The sequence below is a fragment of the Schistocerca americana genome, chromosome 1 (assembly GCF_021461395.2).
Source record: "Schistocerca americana isolate TAMUIC-IGC-003095 chromosome 1, iqSchAmer2.1, whole genome shotgun sequence".
In the NCBI taxonomy this organism is placed as follows: Eukaryota; Metazoa; Arthropoda; class Insecta; order Orthoptera; family Acrididae; genus Schistocerca; species Schistocerca americana.
Window position 1 is genome coordinate 287,839,157 of NC_060119.1, and position 27,385 is coordinate 287,866,541.

The 27,385-nt window shown below is 45.6% G+C and overlaps 1 protein-coding gene across 2 annotated transcripts in view; it reads left to right on the forward strand.

Moving 5' to 3' along the window:
- LOC124594741 overlaps positions 1-27,385 on the forward strand; it is a 422,644-nt gene that overhangs the window by 199,237 nt on the left and 196,022 nt on the right. The gene's annotated exons all lie outside the window — the stretch shown is intronic.

Genomic DNA, 27,385 nt, shown 5'->3' on the forward strand with positions numbered 1-27,385 from the left:
GTGAATTCATTGTCCCAGGAAGGGGAAACTTTATTGACACATTCCTGGGGTCAGATACATCACATGATCGCACTGACAGAACCACAGGCACATAGACACAGGCAACAGAGTATGCACAATGTCGGCACTAGTACAGTGTATATCCACCTTTCGCAGCAATGCAGGCTGCTATTCTCCCATGGAGACGATCGTAGAGATGCTGGATGTAGTCCTGTGGAACGGCTTGCCATGCCATTTCCACCTGGCGCCTCAGTTGGACCAGCGTTCGTGCTGGACGTGCAGACCGCGTGAGACGACGCTTCATCCAGTACCAAACATGCTCAATGGGGGACAGATCCGGAGATCTTGCTGGCCAGGGTAGTTGACTTACACCTTCTAGAGCACGTTGGGTGGCACGGGATACATGCGGACGTGCATTGTCCTGTTGGAACAGCAAGTTCCCTTGCCGGTCTAGGAATGGTAGAACGATGGGTTCGATGACGGTTTGGATGTACCGTGCACTATTCAGTGTCCCCTCGACGATCACCAGTGGTGTACGGCCAGTGTAGGAGATCGCTCCCCACACCATGATGCCGGGTGTTGGCCCTGTGTGCCTCGGTCGTATGCAGTCCTGATTGTGGCGCTCACCTGCACGGCGCCAAACACGCATACGACCATCATTGGCACCAAGGCAGAAGCGACTCTCATCGCTGAAGACGACACGTCTCCATTCGTCCCTCCATTCACGCCTGTCGCGACACCACTGTAGGCGGGCTGCACGATGTTGCGGCGTGAGCGGAAGACGGCCTAACGGTGTGCGGGACCGTAGCCCAGCTTCATGGAGACGGTTGCGAATGGTCCTCGCCGATACCCCAGGAGCAACAGTGTCCCTAATTTGCTGGGAAGTGGCGGTGCGGTCCCCTACGGCACTGCGTAGGATCCTACGGTCTTGGCGTGCATCCGTGCGTCGCTGCGGTTCGGTCCCAGGTCGACGGGCACGTGCACCTTCCGCCGACCACTGGCGACAACATCGATGTACTGTGGAGACCTCACGCCCCACGTGTTGAGCAATTCGGCGGTACGTCCACCCGGCCTCCCGCATGCCCACTATACGCCCTCGCTCAAAGTCCGTCAACTGCACATACGGTTCACGTCCACGCTGTCGCGGCATGCTACCAGTGTTAAAGACTGCGATGGAGCTCCGTATGCCACGGCAAACTGGCTGACACTGACGGCGGCGGTGCACAAATGCTGCGCAGCTAGCGCCATTCGACGGCCAACACCGCGGTTCCTGTGTGTGCTGTGCCGTGCGTGTGATCATTGCTTGTACAGCCCTCTCGCAGTGTCGGGAGCAAGTATGGTGGGTCTGACACACCGGTGTCAATGTGTTCTTTTTTCCATTTCCAGGAGTGTACATCTGGACCGTCTAACGTAGGTCACATAAACTTTCTAATCTGGACATAAACATTTTCACAGATGGCGATTATATCCATTTCAAAGCGGCATCAGGAATGAACAAACTTTATTTGTAGGTAATGTGTAGTAGTGTTTCCCTTACGCGCGGCCGATTTTACCTGTCTGTGAAAGACACTACAGATCACCCCCCAGTAACAGACTCGGACGACCCAGTCGTTAAAATAAGTGTAACGTTGTAGTCATACGCGTACGTTGAAGAACAATCAATCTCCCACGGCTGAAACGGACTAGCGCCCTGTACATACTCTGGACTCGCTGGCAAGAGGCAGCCACCAGGCAGAGCACTGTTTTCTGGCGCAAGTACCAGCGGGAAGAGTAGCGCTGGCGGCCTCCGGCAATCAACGTCGCCCCAGGAGGCGCCAGTTACCCGCCGTCCTTAATTAACACTGGCGCCAGCAAGGACGCTCTTGCGTCGAGAGGGAGTTAGTAGCAGCGCTACTGTACGGTACAGCAGCCTCACACACACTTACTCCGAGCGTACGTTTGCCATCCAAATACGGCAGACGGTCGTTGTACTTCATGCAGTATTCGAGACAGTAAACCGAAATGCCCATCTCTCACTACTATCACAGACAAGTGACGTGTCAACCAATATTCCGCGTCCGTGCAGAATTCAATAATCGCCGACGCGCTAAGAATTGTATGGAGCGTGAATAAGGACCAGTAGTAATGCTGCTGATTGGCGACACTCAGTATGTTCAGGAAAGTTTATATTGTGGATATCCACAGCCGTAGAATTACATCGTCATGAAAAAGACTATTTCTGCTGTGTGATAAATATTTATTCATGTTCCAACTACGAGTCCTTTTCATGGAGTTAGAACCACATCTTCAGAGATATATACCGAGTGATCAAAAAGTCAGTATAAATTTGAAAACTTAATAAACCACGGAATAATGTAGATAGAGACGTAAAAATTGACACACATGCTTGGAATGACATGGGGTTTTATTAGAACAAACAAGAGTTCACAAAATGTCCGACAGATGGCGCTGGACAGCAAAACGTCAGTGACTGCGCATGACAATCGTGTATTAAAGGAGCTGTAATGAGAGAGAGAATTAGATGCGCCAGCAGTCGCAGCATGTTGACGTTACCTGAAAAGGCGATTTTACTGAAGCTGTATTATCAGAATGGGGAATGTGCGACTTCAGCGTTACGATCCTATTGCCATAGGAAGGGGATTCGAACGGGTAAAGGTCCATTGACAAATGCAGCTGTGGCGAGAATGATTTCGAAGTTCAAAGCCACGGGTTGTTTAGACGATAGACCCCGTAGTGGCCGACCGAGCACAAGGCGTAATGCTGATGAGACAGTTCAAGAAGAAATGGAGACTGTACCGGGTTCGTCTACGCACGGGGAAGTCAGCGCTCGTGCAGTTGCACATCGCACCGGCATTCCATACACTACCGTTTGGTTGGCGCTTAGGCGTACCCTCCGATGCTATCCGAACAAAATCCATCGGCATCATGAATTGTTACCTGGGGATTTAGTGAAGTGGAGGGCATTTGCGGTGTGAACGTTTCAAAAGATGGCGGAAGATGACGATTAGTTGAGTAACGTGTTGTGGACCGACGAAGCTCATTTCACGCTCCGAGGGTCTGTCAACGCCCACAACTGCAGAATTTGGCCTACCGAAAATCCTAGAACTGTCGTGGAAACTCCATTGCACGACGTGAAAGTCACGGTATGGGTTGGATTTACCACATCTACCGTTATCGGGCCTTTTTTCTTCGAGGAAATGCGTGATTCTGGTTTTGTAACTGCTACCGTGACGGGTGAGAGGTACGCAGATTGTTACAGAATCGCATCATCCCCAGCCTGGCTGATAAACACCTGCTGGAACGTACGATGCAGGATGGCGCTCCACCCCATAACGCTAGACGCGTGAAAGGTCTCTTGCGCGCGTCGTTCGGTGATGATCGTGTGCTCAGCCGCCACTTTCCTCGTGCTTGGCCTCCCAGGTCCCCAGACCTAAGTCCGTGCGATTATTGGCTTTGGGGTTACCTGAAGTCGCAAGTGTATCGTGATCGACCGACATCTCTAGGGATGCTGAAAGATAACATCCGATGCCAATGCCTCACCATAACTCCGGACATGCTTTACAGTGCTGTTCACAACATTATTCTTCGACTACAGCTATTGTTGAGGAATGATGGTGGACATATTGAGCATTTCCTCTAAAGAACATCATCTTTGCTTTGTCTTACTTTGTTATGTTAATTATTACTATTCTGATCAGATGAAGCGCCATCTGTCGGACATTTTTTGAACTTTTGTATTTTTTTGGTTCTAATAAATCCCCATGTAATTCCAAACATGTGTGTCAATTTGTACCTCTCTATCTACACTATTCCGTGATTTATTCAGTTTTCAAATTTATACTGACTTTTTGATCACCCAGTATTTATTTCGTAACTTAGTTCAGACGATTACCATTAGATGACCCAAATTCAAATGTTCAGAACACTTGTATTACAATTGCACATGGTGTATTGGATCGTTTACTGCTACTCGCTTGAAGTAAGTTATGAAATAAATATATATATATATATATGTATCCCTGAAGATGAAGCTCTAGCGTCTTGAAGCTATCTGGATCATAAATACTTATTTATCTTACAACTTTGGCGCACGGACCAAGGAGGCTGCCTTCTGGGTCGTGTCTCTCACGTATGCACAATCTCCAAACATAGTAGCAGTCTTCAGGGATTCGCTCGAATGTAGCGATCTAATGCAGGAAGGGCAGATGCTGAAGTAAAGAAGTAACAAATGTGTACAACAACATCAGTGAACGAGAAAGTAGCTTTAGTTGATAGCACCACTGCCCACTTCTTGGGCTCGAACCTGAATTTTTACTTTGATACTTTTCATTCTCTTCCCTTAAAGACAGAGCGATCTATTGGAGTGTTGATCCGCGGCAGGGTAACGATCTTTTAACTACTTGGTGAGCTGAAAGTGGGGCAGGGGCAGTCTCCATTGGAATTATTTGCGGACGGGATTCTCGGTTCCGACATTCGCCTTACAGTCAAGGGTAACCTCCTGAAAACCTTGATCAGAACCAGGACTGGGAAGTAATGGAGACGGTTGACTGAGAAAGGTCTTCTTTTGCGTTTTCACAGTTTTTTTCCACGGGGTCGACATTGTTATACGTATGGGTTTTGGCAGTGTTATCGACAGCTGGTGGTCGCACGCTCTTTCTGACGCCATCACTTTCCGCAAGAAGGAATCTGTGTATCCCATCGTCTGCGTCTAGAGTAAATCTATGTTGAAGCATGAGAATGTTTCTCTAAATGTTTGCATTTATCTAAGATGGAACGAGGGTACCAGCCAGATATTTACCTTGTTGGATTGCGAGACCGCCTAAAAACCACATCCAGACTGGTCGCTCGCCTCACCAGCCGTCGTCGTTCATACGCCGAGACGGGTTCGATCAGGGGCAGGCTTACCTCCGTATCCCGGAAGCGATACTTTAACGCCCTCGGCTATCCTGGCGGGTCTGGCAATTCAGTATTTACGGTAACCATCCGGAAGGACATACGGTGGAAGGACCACATAAAACATGAAAAGTAAATACCAGGCTGAGATTTATTGAGAGACTCTGAAAGGAACTGAATTATTACACGAAAGAAGTGACTCACAAAACACTTGTAAGGATGATTCTTGAGGTTTGAATATCAGTCTGAGACTCTTGCCACGTTGGGTTAGTAAAAGAGATAAGGAAGATCGAAAGAAGAGCTGCAATTTTCATCGAGATTTCGCATAGTAAGTATAACAGAGTCGCGGAAATGCTCGTCAAACTGCAGTGGTACATTCTTTAAGACAGGTCTTGAGCATTACAAAGAGGTTTACTGTTAATGTCTCGAGAGCGTACGTTCAAGGAAGAGTCTGACAACATACTAGTTCCTTCTAAATATGGCCGGCCGCGGTGGCATAGCGGTTCTAGGCGCTTCAGTCCGGAATCGCACGACTGCTACGGTCGCAGGTTCGAATCCTACCTCGGGCATGGATGTGTGTGATGTCCTTAGGTTAGTTAGGATTAAGTTGTTCTAAGTTCTAGGGGACTGATGACCTCAGAAGTTGAGTCCCATAGTGCTCAGAGCCAATTGAACCATTTGAACCTTCTAAATATGAACCGAGAGAGGTGGCGCAGTGGTCAGCACTTTGGAGTCGCATTCGGGAGGACGACGGTTCAAACCCGCGTCCTGCCAGCTTGATTTCCCTAAATCGCTTCAGGCAAATGCCGGTATGATTCCTTTGACTGGGGCACGGCCGACTTCCTCCCCCATCCTTCCCTAACCCGATGGGGCCGATGGCCTCGCTGTGTGGTCCCTTCCCCCAAATCAACCAACCGACCAAAATACGTCTCGCGAAATGACCACAACGAAAAAATTAGAGAAATTAGAGCTCACACGGTTACCGACAATCATACTTCTAACGCGCCAAGCACGAATGGAACAGCTAAGGGGAAAAAGATAACAGTACCACAGGCACAGCTGAAGGTGGCTTTTGGATTAGTAGATGTAGATACAGATACATATTATTTAATTCGCGGAGGGCATGTCACGGAGGAAATATAAGAAAGTGTTCGTGTGGGCGCTGTTCTAAAAACATTTTCATGAATACAGCTAGGTGAAATTGTGACTGAAGTGGCAATTTCGGCTCTAGCTGGTTCGCAACTGACTCACTTTGTTTACCTAATGGAGGGAGTAAAATACCTACGTTAGCTATACTAAGTAGCAAATTTCCTCCCTTGTCATGTCGTGCTCTTTGTAGTACGGATAAACAAAACTTCAGCATGTTTGAACATCTTAGAAAACAAAAGGGATGTTCCTTGTCCAGTCAGTAGGGACACCAGCTTATAAAAATGCCATATGAAGTTATGATAATCTTTCACATGAGACAAAAGTTATTTCATCATTCTCACATGTTAGTAAAACTCTGAGGTCACTCTTACTTGATCGCTGTTTCGTGATTGAAGCCAACAGAACAAATTAACTTCAGACAAAAAGTGCACTTATATTTAGATAACGTCATATTTTACAGAACATACTCCTACTCCTATTAAATTAACAGGAAAGCCCCTGAACGTTTTAGAAAAAGCGAAGGTTAACAAAAAAATTAGATTTAGTAAGACAAAACCCAGCTACACAGCTCACACATCACTTGGTAACTCTGCATCTCTATTCATGACATCCTCTGATTTTCCTAAACATGCGAACAAGTATTGTATCTTACCGTTTCCGGAAATGTTGAACCGCTGATATGTTATTAACTTGCACTGAACTACAACAAATCGTACCAGGAACAACGCATTTTTTATGAATCGTCAATGCCTTAAAACGGCATGCTTGCACAACTCGCAAGTATGAATACGAAAATTTTTTTAACCCCAATATGGCATTTCGCGACATTTTATTACAACAAATCGTGCCAATAACGAAGCGTTTTCGAGATATCTTCAATGTACTAGTGTTTTGAAGAGTCATGTATACTCAGGACAGAAGCTGTTATAAAAACCTACCAAATCTTGGCTTCAACTGAAACGCGATATAACCTCTCCCACCTCTGAACTGGGAAGAGAGAGGGCGTTGTTCCTTGTCACTGATTTGCGTACAGGCGCACATGCACAATATCTGCGATGTTTGATATTGCACATGTTGAAAAGATTCCGCAGCGTGTTTTTTCTACACACTGGTGCCAGAAATTCAGCACACTCAACGTTGACGTTCGGTTCCACGGTTCGTGTGACGACGGCGTAAGGCAATGTTTTTCCGATGACCAATAACAGTGTCCATGGGCAGTTGCGGGGTGGAAGAGAGCGAGGGTAAGGACAGATTCCTCACTCCCCACCTCACCACCGCAGGCATTCTGAGCTGCCTACTGCGCCTACGACGCTGACAGTCGCTGACGATGCGACGAACTCCTTATGTGGCAATAGTCGGTAAAATCAGCGTCGAAAGAGGCTGTAAATAGCTGCGGGCTGAGTCTGAATGGGCGAAGGTCCTTTGCTATGGGTACACGTAAAGAGCAAACACGGCGATGTTATTTGTGGGGCCGTGTTGCCTTCGTTTACTTTGTACACAGGGGCCGGTGCGGCACGTGCGCTGCCGGCGTTGCCTCAGGAAACGCCCCCCGCCGGCCGGTTACAGAGTGCGGAGCCATGTTTACGCGCCGGCCTACGGTGCTGTAGCGAGCGCCTGCCAAAGGGCTGAAGGGCTGACGCCTGCTGCTCGCCGCGCGGGCCCTACAGCGGAAGCTCCTTAGGGCACTGAGGCGAGCACAGCAGGGCGCAGTTCGCCGACTTTGAGCACAACCCCGCCCCTGCCACCAGCCGCAAAATCCCTACAAAGAGAGGCAGCGTGTGCGCATGTGTGTGTATAATAACCGCCGGTGATAGCTTGCTCCTGATATCCTAGATAAGTTACCCGGTGTTCTCCGGTCATAGCTGTCAGTCACTATCAGACGCGGTTAGTTTCCTCTGCCTCCCAAACGCGTCTAGCGAAGGGGTTTGATCTCCTTTTAGCAACGCTCTTCCTCTGACGCATCGTTCGCGAGTTTTATACGTCGTCTAGGCAAGGAGTAATAGATTGAACACTTTCTTTGTGTTTGTAAATGACGTGTGCTTTCTCCAGCTAAATAGACGAACTGATTGTGCGAATGTGTCGCATCCCGGCACAGGCCGAAGCCACCAATATAGTGTGTGGCACAATCAGGACGCTGAGGACAATATGTTTTCGTTGTCCTTTCCTCTAACTAACCTTTATAACGGAGTCGAGAGGAAGTAAAACCTTATGCCGTCTCTCCGTTTAAATATTATTTTTTCTGTAAAGTGAGATTTGAAAACTGTTAATTGTTGTTGAAGATTTTTGTATGATCACAGTAACACGGTTAATAATGAATATTATTAATTACCAGCTAAGCTCAAGTATATTGCATTTAGAATATTACATATTACCATTTTATGTAAGGTGTAGAGAGGCATAAATATTTGGAGAGAAGCATACAAGGTTATTTAAAACGGAGGTTGTGCCCGAAGCTAAATCGGCTGTGATTGGCTGCCGCAGTGACGTCACTGTAGGAGCAAAGCGAGGCAGCGGCTAGCGCAGCAAGCGACTCTTACTAAGGACAAGCAACTACTTATAACACCAATAAGTTCTCAGGAAATTATTTAAAACAGTTGATTTACCTGTTTAGATGTTTGCAGTGGAAGAAGAGTGCCACTGTCTTGATTTCCGCTTCTGTGCTGATGCTGCTTTCTGCATTTTATGCTTCGTATTGAGGAACCGCATAGGAATGAAAAGTCGTGTTCTGACATACAGTTTTATAACTTGTGAAGAAAATTCCGGATATTTAGTTTGGACAGCAGTGCATATTGTTTTTACTATATTTTTTTTCCTTGGAAATACTATCCAATCCATTAAATTCATTAAAAATTAGTTCAAACTGAGACACCTTACGTAGCCACTCATGTGTTGGAACTGTAAGCCCACCGCGAGATAGAAATTCAATACAACCATAATTTTCATTTGTTGGAGGACTTAAAACATCAGCAGACGGCGTTCCCAGTGTCTTGTCACTGTTATTTGCACGATATGCAATGTAGCCAGCCAGGTAACGGAATCCTTCTGCAGAGCAGTCACATCCCTCTTTGACAGCAGATTCTTCTGGTGCAGGTTGAAGAGGAAAATTAATATCTCGTAGCTCTTTTTCACCATCTATCATTTGCAGTGCTTCGCTCATGTCAGGCAAAATTCCTGTTAACAGATGTGACGTCAAAAATCCGTCACACTCATCTGTCTCTACTGATGTGTCTCTTGACAGAGGACTGTCATGAGCATTGTGTCCCAGCAGTAACAGCCGTAATCGATAGTTTACTTCTGTTGGAGAAGGATTCAATGGAAATGACCAATTACTCTGATCTGTGAGAAAAATTTTTCCAGTGCATCCTGGTTCAATCTTGCAGTTAAAATATATGTCATTTTTAGTGGCTGAAGGTCTGAAAACAGTCCAAATAATGACCGAACACTTGTCATAATACCTTTCTGGAATGGGAGCAAGTGATTTGCATTGCCCACGCGCATTTTTTTCAGCACACGTATACAGTTCTCCCAATATTCTTTCTTGAGCATCCTTATATATCCCATAATCACATGATAACGCATTCTTATTGTACCTCCGAGCATTCAGAATGTCAAATGCGTCGTTTGCTAACTGAAAAAAATTTGCTGCTACCTCTTCTTCAGGCATTAGGCACTTTATGGCATTAGCTGTGGTACTCGAAAAAAGTTGCATTGCCAAATAAACCCTTTGACGCTCTCTCCCCTCGACACTGAGATGAAGCTGTGACAGTTTAGGACACAACTTCATTTCACTCCTATCTAATGCGAGCAGTCTTTCTACAATAGATTTATTAACAATTTTCCAACTTGGAAGCTTTAGTCCGTCGTCCAGAAAGTGGTTCCTCATTAATTTAAACAAATGCAGAACATCTGAAAACACCCAGATTCGTTTCTTTTCATACTGCGGATTGGAAAAGCAGGAATTTGTTTCTGTCACATTAAAATCTTTCCACACAGATCGATTTTTTGTTCCAAGGTCGCACACTACTGCAACAACATCGTAACCAACATCTTGTACAGAGCAGATAATACTGTTTAACCAATCAGCTGTTATTTGTTTGTCAAAATCATAGTCGGACGGTGTGGCCATGCGGTTCTAGGCGCTTCAGTCTGGAACCGCGAGACCGCTGCGGTCGCAGGTTCGAATCCTGTCTCGGGCATGGATGTGTGTGATGTACTTAGATTAGTTAGATTTAAGTAGTTCTAAGTTCTAGGGGACTGATGACCTCAGATGTTAAGTCCCATAGTGCTCAGAGCCATTTGAACCATTCAAAATCCTAGTAAATGGGTTGCTACCATCCAGAAAACAAACCACGCACCATAACAAATAGCATGTTACTGTGTGGTCCTACAACACGATCTTCAACAGGTTCATAAGTAATATTACTATCTACATTCATTTCGTCGAATGATAGCACACACACACGTTCAGTATTTGTCAGTAAAGATGAGAAGGCTTTCATTAGTTGCAAAACATCTGTCAGCACACCAGGAAAGCATGTGAAAGAGCGTGACGTCCATCTCTTAAGTGTTGACAACCCTGGAAGTGGGAAACCGACCTGATTTCTTAAAAACAAATAACACTCCCTAGACACAGCACGAAGTGTAACCGCTTTACAAATATTTGCCATTTTGCTCGTTTCTTTCCACTCAACAAGCAGTTTATCTGTGTTTTTGAAAACAATTTGCCTAATATTTGAGTCACTTTCTCCTGCACTTGCTTCTTTTGACACTTTTGTTGATATTTTATTTTCTCACCACAAGCTTTCACTTTGAGTTTCAAACACTTCTCACTACACCTGAGGTTTGCACACATAGCTGTCAGTCTGCGGTTCCTGTATTCTAATTCTTCGATACGTTTACAGAGTTCGCTGATCTGTTTACTATCAGTGTCATAGTCATCTGTCGCTGTTGACTGGTCTATTTTTCTTTTTTTTGGAGACACACGAGCCATGTGCTCAACTGCATTTTTCATTGTCTTTCTTGCCTGCAACCTGTCTGCCCTATTCGGAGAAACTGTGTCATCAGGGCCTGAATTTCCACTAACACTGGGTACACTTCCTGGTATATTTACACTCGGCATTGCGTCTGGTTTAAGTGTTTTCTTCGGCGGTAGATTGAGAAGTTCTGCTCGCAAGTCACGTAGATAATCATCGGATGTGAAATGCAACGAACAAACAGTTGACGTCGCATCACTGAAGCGATCTATTCGGTGGCACTTCATTATCCAGGCCTTCTGCACTTTAGCGTCTTTTGGGAACGAATGATAAATTAGATCCGTGCCTTTTGTCTTTCGGCTGTACGACAGACACCCTGTTACAGCACACCCAGGCATTTTAACGCAAAACTTCTGCAAAGCACCGCAACAACACCACAAACTAAAGCAAAACAACAACACCGATAAAAAAAGCTCTTTTGGCGCCTCGACACAATGTGCTCCTATGCTGACGTCATGCGCAGAACGACGAAATATTCGCCGGTCTGCGCGTGCCATTTGAGCCCCCCTTGGAAGCATACAAGTTGTGCATTGGCCTGCCTAGTACTGATTTGTCATCTACAGTAGTACTGACTGCGAGAGAAATACTTTACTGTTTCATTGACTTTATACAGAAAAACCCTTTGCTGTCCACGAAAATATTGTAAGTGCCTACGTTAGTCCAGGTAAAGTCTCAAGTTGGACTTTAAAGTCAAAATTCAGTACGAAAATGTTTAAAAATTGTGCTGCTCAGCTTCTCTGCTGTTTTGAAAATGAAAGATTAAATAGTTACAGGTTGTGCGCCATTTGCACGGTTAGTTTAATTCATATTTGCCGCGTAATGGAAGCGGCTGCAGCTCGTCAGCGACGATGCTCGAACAGCTAAAAATGCTAAATGCTGAAAAATCTTAATGACTCCTACACAGAAGAGTACTTACAATATTTAAATAATCATATGTTGAAATATTTAACAGATAACCGCGCGCGAGCGAGCGCGCGCGCGCACACACACACACACACACACACACACACACACACACACACACACACACACACACACACACACCTACCTACACACACACACACACACACACACACACACACACACACGCGCGCATACATACACACACACACCTCTGATTACTGAAATAGATGCAGTTAGGGCATTAACAGCGAAAGCAAATAGAAGAGAGAGCGCAATCTGTAATGGCGCTCTTTTTTTTTAATAACGAGAAATTAACATGACCTCTGATACCTTTATAATGTAACTCTAACATACATCTTTTATAACATACAGTTGTTCTGTAATACACTACTGGCCATTAAAATTGCTACACCACGAAGATGAAGTGCTACAGATGCGAAATTTAACCGACAGAAAGAAGATGCTATGATATGCAAATGATTAGCTTTTCAGAGCATCCACACAAGGCTGGCGCCGGTGGCGACACCTACAACGTGCTGACATGAGGAAAGTTTCCAACCGATTTCTCATACACAAACAGCAGTGGACCGGCGTTGCCTGGTGAAACGTTGTTGTGATGCCTCGTGTAAGGAGGAGAAATGCATACCATCACGTTTCGGACTTTGATAAAGGTCGGATTGTAGCCTATCGCGATTGCGGTTTATCGTATCGCGACATTGCTGCTCGCGTTGGTCGAAATCCAATGACTGCTAGGAGAATTTGGAATCGGTGGGTTCAGGAGGGTAATACGGAACGCCATGCTGGATCCCAACGGCCTCTTATCACTAGCAGTCGAGATGACAGGCATCTTATCCGCACGGCTGTAACGGATCGTGCAGCCACGTCTCGATCCCTCAGTCAACAGATGGGGACGTTTGCAAGACAACAACCATCTGCACCAACAGTTCGACGACGTTTGCAGCAGCATGGACTATCAGCTCGGAGACCATGGCTGCGGTTACCCTTAACGCTGCATCACAGACAGGAGCGCCTGCGATGGTGTACTCAACGACGAACCTGGGTGCACGAATGGCAAAACGTCATTTTTTCGGATGAATCCAGGTTCTGTTTACAGCATCATGATGGTCGCATCCGTGTTTGGCGACATCGCGGTGAACGCACATTGGAAGCGTGTATTCGTCATCACCATACTGGCGTATCACCCGGCGTGATGGTATGGGGTGCCGTTGGTTACACGTGTCGGTCACCTCTATTCGCACTGACGGTACTTTGAACAGTGGACGTTACATTTCAGATGTGTTACGACCCTTGGCTCTACCATTCATTCGATCCCTGCGAAACCCTACATTTCAACAGGATAATGCACGACTGCATGTTGCAGATCCTGTGCGGGCCTTTCTGGATACAGAAAATGTTCGACTGCTGCCCTGGCCAGCACATTCTCCAGATCTCTCACTAATTGATAACGTCTGGTCAATGGTGGCCGAGCAACTGGTTCGTCACAATACGCCAGTCACTACTCTTGGTGAACTGTGGTATCGTGTTGAAGCTGCATGGGCAGCTGTACCTGTACACGCCATCCAAGCTCTGTTTGACTCAATGCCCAGGCGTATCAAGGCCATTACTACGGCCAGAGGTGGTTGTTCTGGGTACTGATTTCTCAGGATCTATGCACCCAAATTGCGTGAAAATGTACTCGCATGTCAGTTGTAGTACAATGTATTTGTCTAATGAATACCCGTTTATCATCTGCATTCCTTCTTGGAGTAGCAATTTTGATGGCCAGTAGTGTACTATATTAATTACAAAAATAATTTTTGATAAATTGATATTACATTTTCAACACACAATGAGTCTTACCATTGTGCGAATGTTTGTTGGAAAAAGGTTTACGTTATTGTCTATTATTCATCGTTCACAAGGACGTGTTATAACCTTCTTGGTTGGTTAGGGTAGGTGTTGGAGACCAGAGAAGGGTCTCTAAAAGGCATCGTTATCTCCAATATGATATGAATTCTTTAATTATTTACCATTAAATATAGTTGTATGCTGACCAATAAATACCTTAACACATATGCATCAGCCTCACTTGATGCCAAATTTGATTGTCGAACACCTTTCCCTACGATTCCATCCTATTACAAGGGCTTACCATTCTCAGGAGACAAATCTTTCCTGATGGTCCATAGCTACGAGTATAACGCTTTCACGGATGTAGTCGCTCCTCCAGGGCGCTCTGTTGGTGCTATGGATTTTTTATTTATTTTCTGATCTGTATTTTACAAGCCAATGTGGCGCCTTTGTTTATAAATGGGGAGTGCTCTCGTAACGGTTGTGCGATTCTAGCACAGTATTATTTTTAGAAGTTAAAGATCTGTAAAAATTCTGGATTTCGTTTTCCGATTTTTTATTTGTTGGCAATCGGTTTCGACCCTTTTCTCAGACCATCTTCACGCTTACATTGCCATTATGGCTGCTGGAGGTTGCAGACGGAGCGAGATCCATAGAAGTATGTTTGTCACTACTCAGCAGCCATGATGGGGGTTTAAGCCTGAACATGGTCTGAGGAAAAGGCCGAAACCGGTTGCCAGGAAACAAAAACACTGAAACACAATCAAGACTGTTTTCATTGATTTTTTTAACATTTTATACTGATAGCTGTGCTCCATTGAAGAATGCTCTCTAAAATTTTATTTCCAGAAGGTCCCAAGAAGAAAGCTAGATGCTGTCGAAACCAGTCGGTGAAGATACAATATTTCAACCCGCGATCTCGGCTGTAAACAGTCTTATCTGTTGCTGCTACATCTCCCAGAGTGGCACTGTCTACTCGTGAAATATTGCTGCTCCGTCATAGGCTACTGCCTACAAAGACATCCCTCTCTCTCTCTCTCCCTCTCTGTTATTATGATACTCTGTTATTCCGCTACTCTCTTACTGACTTGATAACGGCTGCGGCCGTCCTTTTATAGTATATTAATGACCTTTTCCACTGGGGTCTGAATGTGTATGAGGCTCTTCAATATTTTTCTGGCTTGCTGGAACATTCCGTCTCCACATGACAATCTTAATTTTCAGTCTGACAGCCAAGATTCTTAGTCGGATTTTTCTTAGCGTGCGCGTGGCCTCGAACTTACACCTCCTTGTCGTTTCGACGAGTAGACCTACATGGTACTGCCTTGGCTGATCTTCAAGTGATAACTCGTTGCATGCTGTGTCCAAACGCGTTACCTTTCTCAAATGTCCTGTCTGCCATTGTGTCGCCTCCCAGCACGTACAGACCCGTCCATCCAGAACGAGCCCGCTGGCGTGACTGCCAAGAACTTGACTCTGAATCTTTTCTCCTTATAATAATAATCCACGCTCATGACATGTGTTCACACATTTCGAACATATGCTACGCAAATCTGAGAGCAAGTGATGTAGTGCTACGGTATTCGGGAGGTGCAGTGATCAAAACCTGGTTCAGCTACACTTTACATATGTCTCGTAGGTTGTTGTGATTGTTTTCGAAAATAACTCTGTTTGTTGGCGATGAACTTTGTACACTGGTGCGTGTGTGTGTGTGTGTGTGTGTGAGTGTGTGTGTGTGTATGTGTGTATGTGTGTGTGTGTGTGTAGGGGGAAGGCCGGGAAAAAGGTTCTATTAAATTCGCTTTACTTTCTCTTTGTACATTTCCAAAGCTAAACTCGTGTACTAGAAATTTAACCTCGAGATGAATAACTCGGAGTCAGTTATATGGTGTCACCGCCAGACACCACACTTGCTAGGTGGTAGCCTATAAATCGGCCGCGGTCCGTTAGTATACGTCGGACCCGCGTGTCGCCACTGTCAGTGATTGCAGACCGAGCGCCGCCACACGGCAGGTCTAGAGAGACTTCCTAGCACTCGCCCCAGTTGTACAGACGACTTTGCTAGCGACGCGATACTGACAAACTACGCTCTCATTTGCCGAGACGATAGTTAGCATAGCCTTCAGCTACGTCATTTGCTACGACCTAGCAAGGCGCCATTACTAGTTTATATTGAGATTATAATTCATGTATCAACACGAGCGATGTTCTCCAATTATGGTTTAAAGTTAAGTATTCAAGCAACTCCGTACTTTATTTAGTAGACTCAACTCCTTTAACTGTTCCAGACCTCACGCCAGTCTGCGTGAGCTTAAACGCGTGCACTTCGACCTCCTCTAGCAACACGGTGTTGGCTCTTCTGCCAACACATCAAGTTAAGCACGAGTAAGAAAGCGTTAGTCATCGCTGTTACATTACCACGAGAGCGTAAGCCACACGCGACTGCCACGCTCGCTGGCGCCATTATTTACGGCACATTGTAAATTGTGTGCGAGTGTGGCGCGACAGAGTTGGCCGTGTCTCTGAAGCAGGCTGCGGTGCGGGCCAACGAGTTGACTTTACCAGCGAGTGATTCACCCATCACCACCCGCTTACCAGCCAGTGGCGGGAAATGAACCCCTCCAAGCAAGTGAGCGATATCGGGCTTCCAATGCACAGTGGCAGAGGGCGTGCAGGCTCAACGGCTCGAGGCGGGTGCTGACAAGGGAACCTCCCCATCGCACCCCCCTCAGATTTACTTATAAGTTGGCACAGTGGATAGGCCTTGAAAAACTGAACACAGATCAATTGAGAAAACAGGAAGAAGTTGTGTGGAACTGTGAAAAAATAAGCAAAATATACAAACTGAGTAGTTCATGGGAAGATAAACAATATCAAGGATATTGGGATCGCAGGAGCGCCGTGGTCTCGTGGTAACGTGAGCAGCTGCGAAACTAAAGGTCCTTGGTTCAAATCTTCCATCGAGTGAAAAGTTTAATTTTTTATTTTCAGTTTATGCGACAAACTCTTATGTTTTCATCACTTTTTTGGGAGTGATTATCACATCCACAAGAAAACCTAAATCGGGCAAGGTAGAAGCATCTTTTTACCCATTCGCCAAGTGTACAAGTTAGGTGGGTCGACAACATATTCCTGTCATGTGATGCACATGCCGTCACCAGTGTCGTATAGAATATATCAGACGTGTTTACCTGTGGAGGAATCGGTTGACGTATGACCTTGCGATCAAATGTTTTCGGTTCCCATTGGAGAGGCACGTCCTTTCGTCAACTAATCGCACGGTTTTGCGATGCGGTCGCAAAACACAGACACTAAACTTATTACAGTGAACAGAGACGTCAATGAACGAACGGACAGATAATAACTATGCAAAAATAAAGAAAGTAAAATTTTCACTCAAGGGAAGACTTGAACTAAGGACCTCTCGTTCCGCAGAAACTCACGCTACCACCGGACCACGCCGCTCCTGTGCTCAGATCGTCCATTATGTTGCCTATGTGGCCCATGGACTACTCAGTTTGTATATTTTGCTAAATTTTTTCACAGTTCCACACAACTTCTTCCTGTTTTCTCAATTGATCTGTGTTCAGTTTATCAAGGCCTATCCACTGTGCCAACTTATAACTAAATCTGAGGGGGATGCGATGGGGAGGTTCCCTTGTGAGTACGAAACGGCTCCGACCGTATCAACTGCAGGCAGAAGCTGTAAGACCAGGTACGATGTACTCAGATTAAAAAGCGTGTGAGAGAGGGATTCAGTCCTTCGCCGTTACTGTACAATCTACGCATTGAGAAAGCAACGACGGAAATAAAAGAAAGGTGCAGGATCGGGACTGAATTTCACGGTCGAAGGATATCAGTGATCAGATTGGCTGGTGACATTGCTATCCTCAGTGGCGGAAGAGTTACAGGACCTGTTGAAAGGAATGAAGGCTAATGAACGCACGCTTTGGGTTGAGAGTAAACAGGAGTAGCAGAAAAGATTTTAGCGATACAGCAAAGTAGGAAGCAATTGTGCCACCTTGGAAGCGAAGTAACACGTGTCGGACGAAGGTTCAAATGGCTCTGAGGTCATCAGTCACCTAGAATTTAGAACTACTTAAACCTAACTATCCTAAGGACATCCATGCCCGAGGCAGGATTCGAACCTGCGACCGTAGCAGTCGCGCGGTTCCGGACTGAAGCGCCTAGAACCACACGGTCACAGCGGCCGGCGACGGACGAAGCAATGGAGACATAAGAAAGGAGAATAGCTCAGAAAACGGGGACATTCATGACCCAAAGAGTTCTACCAGTATCAGACATCGGCCTTAATTTGAGGAAGAAATTTCTGAGAATGAATGTTTCGAGCACAGCACTGCATGGCGGTGAATCACGGACTGTGCAAAAACTAGAGAAGAATAGAATCGGAGACTTTGAGATGTAATGATAAAGAAGCATGTCGAGAACTAGGGGAACTGGAGAGGACGGCGAGAAAATCATGTAGAAAAACATCGACAAAAAGAAGGGACAGGATAACAGACCACATCTTAACATCAAGGAATAACGCCCGTTGTGGTTGTACGTACAACAAGTAAGGACGAAGGGTGCAAGCGTTGCCCTGAGATGAAGATGTTGGGACAGAAGAGGAATTCGCAGCAGGTCACATCAGACCAGTCACAAAAATGATGACAAAAAAGCATGACACCGCTTGTAACATATGGTGCTAGTCAGACTGTGAACGTAGTCATTTAAACAACATTGTTATGTCAGTAACAAAATGGCACTGCGCCTGCAAACGGAAAAGGAAGAACGTAACGAAGGTACAGTTAAAAAAGATTTTCAAAAGCTACAAACAGATAAGAAGAACAAACATGTTGACTCTCTAGAAGAACCTGAAGTTTATGCGGCAAAAAGAAAGGAACCTGATAAGGTCTTAGAGGGCAAAATGAATTCTCCATACTGCTTACTGTAGTGGTGAATTCGAACTATACCAATCCATTTCCAGAGGTCGTTCATTGGTATTTTCTGAATAGTTTGGGAACGCATAGTCTCCAGTGGCTCGTTACAGAGTAATTACGTTTGATTTCTCAACAACATTTATCGTCATGAATATATATGCGCGACTGGGCAAATATTCACCGTATACTCTGCATTTGCTAACAACTGTGTTCCATTCACAATCGTTACTCCCTGTTGACAACAGTAATGGTTACAGTACTCATAGCCCTCTAAGTTTGCATTTATGCTCTGCTCTGTTCTGTCTCGCGTTTGTTTTTCCGTCAGTGTTTGTAGCATATTAAGTTTTGTGTTAGCAGAAGAGCCAACACCGCGTTACGAGTGGAGGCCGAAATGCACGCGTTTTAGCTCACGCAGGCTGGCGTGAGGAGGGAAGAACTATACTGACGTGAGGTCTGGAACATGACAAGGAATGAGAATTCAGAAAGCGGACGTAATTAGTTTGATACTTAACTTTAATCCATTAATGATGAACGTTGTTCTTGGCGGTATATGATTCACAATATTATCTGTTCAGAATACATTCTTGAAGATAGTAATTACAGTAAGTGAATAGGGCGCCTTGTTAGGTCGTAGCAAATGACGTAGCTGAAGGCTATGCTAAACTGTCGTCTCTGCAAATGAGAGCGTATGTAGGCAGTGAACCATTGCTAGCAAAGTCGGCTGTACAACTGGGACGAGTGCTAGGGAGTTTCTCTAGACTAGACCTGCCACGTGGCGGCGCTCGGCCTGCAATCACTGATAGTGGCGACACGCGGGTCCGACGTGTACTAACGGACCGCGGCCGATTTAAAAGCTACCACATAGCAAGTGTGGTGTCTGGCGGTGACACCACATTAACAGTGGTACACGTAGTGTTGACAGGTGTTCCGATGGTGACTTGATCGATATGCACCTCCTGTTTGGTTTCAGCAAGTGCAGTGGAGATTTCCGGCCGGGTCGGAGATTTGCTCCGTTCGGGGACCGGGTGTTACGTTGTCCTTGAGTTCGTACCGTCATCATTGATATTCCACTAATGAGATGGCTGAATGGACACTGCCCAAAGGCCAACAAATCGAAAAAAAAGTGCAGTGGAATAGTGGCACAGTGCGTAGTACAGTCGTCTTACTGTATGTTTGTAGAGGCGCCGGCCGCTGTGGCCGAACTGTTCTAGGCACTTCAGTCCGGAACCGCCCTGCTGCTACGGCCGCAGGTTCGAATCCCGCCTCTGGCATGGATATGTGTGATGTCCTTAGGTTAGTTAGGTTTAAGGAATTCTAAGTTCTAGGGGACTGATGACCTCGGATGTTAAGTCCCATAGTGCTTAGAGCCATTTGAACCATTCTTTTTTTTTATAGAGGCAACAGTAACTGACGTAACAAACCGAATAATTCATAACTACAGTATTGCTCTGTAACGAACCAGGATAAACCGTGGTTCTCTTATCTCGAAATACACACTAAATGTCTCCGAAATTTCGTCAAATGAGTGATTGATTGCTTCTAGCATCTTGCTGAGTTAGCAAAAGTTCCAGACCTTCCGCGGCGGCATCGACGAACAAAACTCTTGCAATTTCCTATCCTTCGGCCAGCTTATATTGCGAGCACGTGAAACGCCCGATGGTACTTGCGAAGAACAGCCCAACTTGTTAAACATGAGGTGTCAGTCGTGTGTGATACATGGTACTAGTGGTTCAAGTGTGGTGTAGCAACATTCTGATTCGTCACCACACAGTTGAAGGTACGATATTGAGGCAGTGTTACGTATCTACAATTTTAAAGGAGTCAGTGACGTGAACGAAGGATATAACAGGGCAACAATATGCTGTATATTTGGCGATTCTTGGCTCGTAGTTGAGTGTCGAGGGAGGGGGCGGGGAGGGGGAATTTTGGACAATGGCCACTTCTTGAGAAAGGAAATGAGAGCGAAGTCGTTAAGTTCTCACCTGGAGAGGATGAGAAAGATAATGTATCCACAGCCCTCAAGCAAAACTGAATTTACAAGGGAACTCAGTAGTGAAAATTTCTTCTGTGGAAGGAATGTGTTTACAAGGCCAATTAAATTGCGAACGTATGAAAAGCCACTACGGGGTATTCACTGAAACTATCTGCCGTAGAATGTTCGTCTTATCGTAGTTTGTGAATTGCAAGCCATTAAGAATACAAGCAGTTTTCAGTAGAATTAGTGTGTTCAGCTGAAACAATAGAGTGTGTTGCTGCCCTCAGCCATCTTGCAGCTATGGAGTCTACCCACTGTCACAGTGTTGCTGCTCAACCTTGGCAGTAGCATCGAGCCGTTGCCTTTTGATCCGGAACGTTTCTGCGAACGGTATTTCGATTAATGTGAACTGTTGCTATTTCAGAAAAATCGTTCACAGTTATTCATGTGAAGATTGAATAGCACTGATGAAGGGGAATAAGGCAGTTATTCAAGGGGGAGGGTGGGGTGTACGAAGTAGGCACCAGATATTCAGTATGAAAACGCAACTTTGTTTTAATTTAAAAAAAACTACTGGTCGCTTGTTTACCTCCTCTTATTGACTTAACAAACGTTTTAGATGTTCCACGATTAGTACAATTTCCCTTTCTTAAGCTAAGCCGTGTTGTGGGGCTGTGAAAAGACGGGTGGTGCTTCCGAAGAACTGCCCAACTCTTTGGACGTGAGGTATCACATCCAGAAACTGGTGGTCCAAGGCGTGTAGGCGTACCAGTCACCAATTCCGGAGGAGTGAGGTCTGGATGTTTATTGGGGAGCAGTCATTGCTGATGGTACAGCGACCACCACGTAACGTCAGTTAACGCAAACAAGCACCGGAAATGATGTGTCACGTGTGTGTGAATTTCTGTATGGTGAAAGAACATCAATACCTTGAGAACGTAAGGACGGTAAGGAAAGGTAAAAGAAACAACACACTAGCAGGTACCATATCCAAAAATGATGTGAATTCTGATAGCACTTAAAGGTTCAGGTTCAACGATTTTATTTAAACCAAGATGAACTTTTGCCTCGTTTCAATTAATGTGTTCTTTCTGCGTAATTCATTTAAGAATGGACTCCTGCTCGGTATAGCTTTAGGCTGGGCTAGTGGACGCCACGAGTTGCTGACCTCCAGCGATACTTTGTATTCGCCTGCGTCGCGTCCTCCCGTTCCAGCTGGCCGCTGGAAGCAGGGCGCGGTTGCCCCACATTCCAGCGGCTGGGCCGGCCTTGCCAGCACCTGTCTGTCCCTCCCCTCCCTTCCTTTCCATGTCCGCTGTCGCCCGAACGTACTCGCGGAACTTTATAACGGGGATCCTTGAAAGGAAGACACCATAGTTATTGCGAAATCCTTTTGGATAAATTCAGAAAAACCAGTGTTCGAAGAAGACGGTGCGATCGTATCTTCTACAATCTACACGGATAATGATACTTACGGTGCGTTTACACCTGAACTCCTTGCGGCTAGTCATCGTGCGGCTGTGCTTGCTGTGCACGCAAGTAGAGGCACGAGTCACCCCCTGTGGTAAGGGGAGACTCCTGTGCGTCCGTAACCACAGTTCAGAGGCATGCGCGACTTCCACTGGCGCATGAACCTCCTTGCTTCTTCGTGCGACGGCTGCATGCGCCTAGTGCGCTCAGAAGGTCGCGAATAAGTAAGCGCACTCTTAAATACGAGAGATCGGTACACATGCAGTCGCACATAGTCGTTATTCCCTCGCTCGACACGTCAATAGAATAAGAAAGGAAGTCGATAATTACGTTAAGGTATACCCTCCACCATTCGCTCTTCAGTGTCTTGCGGATCTAGATGCAGAATTTCCTGGCAGCAAAAACTGTGGAAGATGCAAGTAATGCAGATTTACTCGTTAGTGTAAACGATGAGGGGTGGAGTTCGTAAGACGATTACAGCCTTCTGAGCAACCATCTCTCTATCCACTTCGAAGAACTTAACATTAGAAAGGCTGAATCTATCGGAACGGCTTGTTGTTACAGTCTGCATGTGGGAAACACTGAATTGCTCAAAAAAAAAAAAAAAAGTTCAGATGTGTGTGAAATCTTGTGGGACATAACTGCTAAGGTCATCAGTCCGTAAGGTTATACACTACTTAACCTAAATTATCCTAAGGACAAACACACACACCCATGCCCGATGGAGGACTCGAGCCTCCGCCGGGACCAGCCGCACAGTCCATGACTACAGCGCCCTAGACCGCGCGGCACTGAATTGCTCATTAGCTAGAATAACAGAGTTATTAATTGTCCGCAGTGGCTTAGAGAGTGTCCCTTAGGCGGCTGAGTACCACTTCACCTGCAGCGGCGCCGTCTTATCCCTGTGGTGCATGAATTTCACAGCAGTGGACAACTTATAATGGTCAATTCTCTGGCGTTTTCAATCAGTCATGAGGCTGCAAATGCATACAGGATACAAGACCAATAGGGAGCGCCCACTGTAGTGATCTGTGTGCATTTTCAGCCTCAGGACTGATTGAAAATGCCAATTAACAGCTGTCCACTGTAATGGACACTATGCGCCACCGGGTTAATTCACCACACTCGTATTCACAAGTAACGGACTACGTATTCCATGCTGCCGCTTTGACTTAAATCTTGGGTGGTTTCACCAAATCACTTCATCTTTGTCGTTCGGATAACTGTGGTGAGTTCTTGTATTGAGAAGTCTTGTTGTCATTAAAATATAACAAGTACACTGCTGGCTGTCCGAGCTGTTTTGAAATGTACTACATGCTTTGATTTAAATGATTATCATTTCAGCATAACCTCACAAAGTAGGTAGCGGGAACGGCACCTACATTGCGTATATAAGAAGTAGTTCTCAGTCAGAAATCATATTGTTTGTGAGAGAAAAAATGGCTCTGAGCACTATGGGACTTAACATCTTAGGTCATCAGTCCCCTAGAACTTAGAACTACTTAAACCTAACTAACCTAAGGACATCACGAGGCAGAGAAAATCCCTGACCCCGCCGGGAATCGAACCCGGGAACCCGGGCGTGGGAAGCGAGAACGCTACCGCACGACCACGAGATGCGGGCTTTTGTGAGAGGATCGTGTCGTGGCACGTATCTGTGAATTCTACAGCGGCCAAATAGTATTTCGTAGAGACTGCGGTATATCGTTCTGCTCTATCGCTGATCGCGTTAGTCGGAATCCGATGACTGTCACGGGAATATAAAATCGATAGGCTCAGAAGGCCCATAGCGAACGCCACGCAGGATCTCAACGGCAACTGGCCACTAACATCCGAGAGGACAGACATATTCTCCGTTCTACCGTGCAGTATCGTACATCAGCGACACGTACTTTAAGTCAGGAAACGGTTTTGTTTGCCGCAAGACAAGTATCCACACGGACGTCTCGAGCATCAGTCAGTATGGCGGCCATTGGCGGTAAATGGGACAACATGCGCTAAATTTCTACCCTGTTAAGGGCGTTGGCTACGGCCAGTCTTTGATGTATCCAATCTGACCGCAGACCGTGTCCGTTCGTGTATGTGTGGGCATATCAATCGATCTTCGTGATTTCTCCGCAGACCCAGGACTCCAGTGCACGCTCGATAGGCCAGAGACCATGGACGAGGAAGTTCAGGGTTGCGGTCGTGTCTTGCCTCAAGTAGAGTGTACAGTGCGTCGTTTCACAGGCATTTTATTTATTGTAGTAAATTTTCGAAATTTGAGAGGTGTTTAAACTCAGAAGAGTGTTCCTGGAGCCACTCTGTAGCAATTCTGGATGTGCGGAATGTTGCATTGTCCTGCTGGAATTAGCCCAATTCCTTCGGTATGCACAATGGGCATGAACGGATGCAGGTGATCAGACAGGATGCTTACGGACGTGTCGCCTATCAGTCGTATCCAGACATATCAGAGGTCCCTTATCCTTCCAACTGCACACGCCCCATCCCATTACAGAACCTCCAACAGCTTTAACAGTCCCCTGCTAACATGCGGGGTCCAAGGATTCATGAGGTTGTCACCATATCAATTGAAGACATAAAGTCTGAAAATGAGTCCGTGATCATGTTTTTGACACTTTATTTTACAGGTCCGTCTTGATCACATATATTTTTACATTTCACTATGACCGGTCTCGGCTACTGCCATATTCAGATCATAAAATATTCTGATGCAGTATCAATTTCAAACTAAACATGTAGGTGGCTATGTACAAGTGGGCCTTCGGCTCCGAAAGCCCGTATCGACGATGTTTTGTTGAATGGTTCGCACGTTGACACGAGCTGATGGCCCAGCATTGAAATCCGCAGGAATTTGCGGAGGGGTGCACTTCTGTCACGTTGAACGATTCTCTTCAGTCGTCGTTGGTCCTGTTCTTCCGGCCGCAGCGATGTCGAAGATGTTTTAACGGATTCCTGATATTCACAGTACACTCGTGGAACTGTTGTACGGCAAAATACCTTCACCGCTACATCGGAGATGCTGTGTCCCATTGCTCGTACGTCGACTATAACATCACTTGAGACTCAAATCTTGATAACCTGCCATTTTAGCAGCAGTAACCTGTCTAACAATTGCGCCAGACACTTCTTGTCTTATATATGCGATGGCGATCGCAGCGCCGTATTCTGCGTGTTTACATATCTCTGGATATGGATACGCATGCATGCAGCAAATTTTTTGACGCTTCGGTGTACTTCTCTAAAGAAAAACCGCACAAACTGGGTAAAAAATAAATTGGCGAACGGCAACATTTCTGGTATACAGAAATCATGAGCATTCCTCTGAGGATCATTAAGATTCAATATGCTTGGAAGAGGGAATTCTTGAGTCTTTGCGAAGTACAGTAGTCCGTAGTATCCGTAAAGTAACGGATGTGACTTAGTTATGGATAACAGGCGCCCACAGTAATGAACGTACGTACGAGTACAAGCAACATTTTATTGGCGCTCACTGGTTTATAGATCTCGTCATCCCCTCTTCTCCCTTTTACGTTTCTTTCAAGAGGCGTACACCTTTCTGACACTATTTATGAAATCACTGAACGAATTTTAAATGCGTGTTTGCAACTACAACAAAATATTTATTTTTGTCGCTAAATGGGTTTCGTTGTTTTCAAATGAAGCTTCATCAATGGTCTGCACTGAAACACACTGAAAATTTGGTTTCATTTCTACATCTAAAAACAGTTCGTTACGAAAGACATAGATGTTACTGAAAAACATTTATATAAAGGGAGTCAGATGTTCCAGGAAAACAAAAGCGATGCAGATGCGTGTATTTGCACGTGCGTCTGTCGTTGCCATTGTACTCTCCAAAGTTAAGTGCTCATTGAAAGCTGTTTGAAGGCACAGCGAGTAACGGGAGGCATTTGGAGAGGAACTGGTTTGGTGCGGTTTCTCCACTCAGGTGTCGTTCGACAAGCACCGAGTCCAGACGGACACCATTTCCATAGTTGATCGCTACGCGGTGAACGACCCAACATGGAAAGTGCCTCCACTTGTCTTGCAGTGTGTACACACACACACACACACACACACACACACACACACACGCGCGCGCGCGCGGGCGCGCGCGGCGCTGCTTTTCATTTAACGCTTAAAAGATCTTTTAGAGCACTCTGGAGATACAGTTCTAGCGATGTATTTCCCCGTACTCATTATATGATACTAAATGACAGTGTGTAGAAAATTAAAGTCAGAAGACATTCATGTGCAGTCTTCTGATACATAAAGCTTGAGACAATATCTACAGAAGCAAACTTCACGTGAAGTGAATATGTTGATTACGCTGATTCAGTTCAATAACAACCGCAACTTCTAAATATATACAGTTGAAAAAATAGTTCTGCGGAGCTTCTTTGAGTAAAGCAGCAATGAATGAACGGCGAATATCTGTAAGGCAATTGTAATAAATACTTTGGCTCGTGCTGGAGCTCAAATACAACAGTGGCATCGGCAAAAAAGGAACAGGATGTCGGTCTTCACTAGACGAAGAACTTGATGTGCCCTTGTCGAAGGAACCACGAAAGCATTAGTGTCGTATGAGAGAGACACCATGAAAGATGTGACGGTATCTCAGGCCAAGTTCTTACATTACGACGAGTTTTTCGGGAATTAACAGCTTCAGGCGCTCATATATCTTCAGACAGCATGCCAAGTAGATGACTATCACACTTAGGGAGATGTTGAATATTTGATTCTTTCTTTAGCTTATTATTTAGTTAAGAGAATAATTATTCGTTGTCACGTTACTCTTACAGCGCATGACTCCGTATTTCCGCCTACCTCTTGTCGTTGGGCGGCCGCTGTGACGGAGCCGTTGTCGGCGCTACAGTCCGAAACTGCTGCTGCGGTCGCAGGTTCGAATTCTGCCTCGGGCATGGATGTGTGTGATGTCCTTAGGTTCGTTAGGCTTAAGTAGTTCTAAGTCTAGGGGACTGATGACCTCAGATGTTAAGTCCCATAGCGCTTAGAGCCATTTGAACCATTTTGTCCTGTCGTTGGGCACTACCGATTGTATCAATTTGTCATGACAGCCCTACCGAGTGGAGTGTGTGTCTTGCAATAAAAGTAGCACTGTTCAGAGTTGTGTTCTGGACGGAAACAAATCATGCTGTTCAAGCACAGAC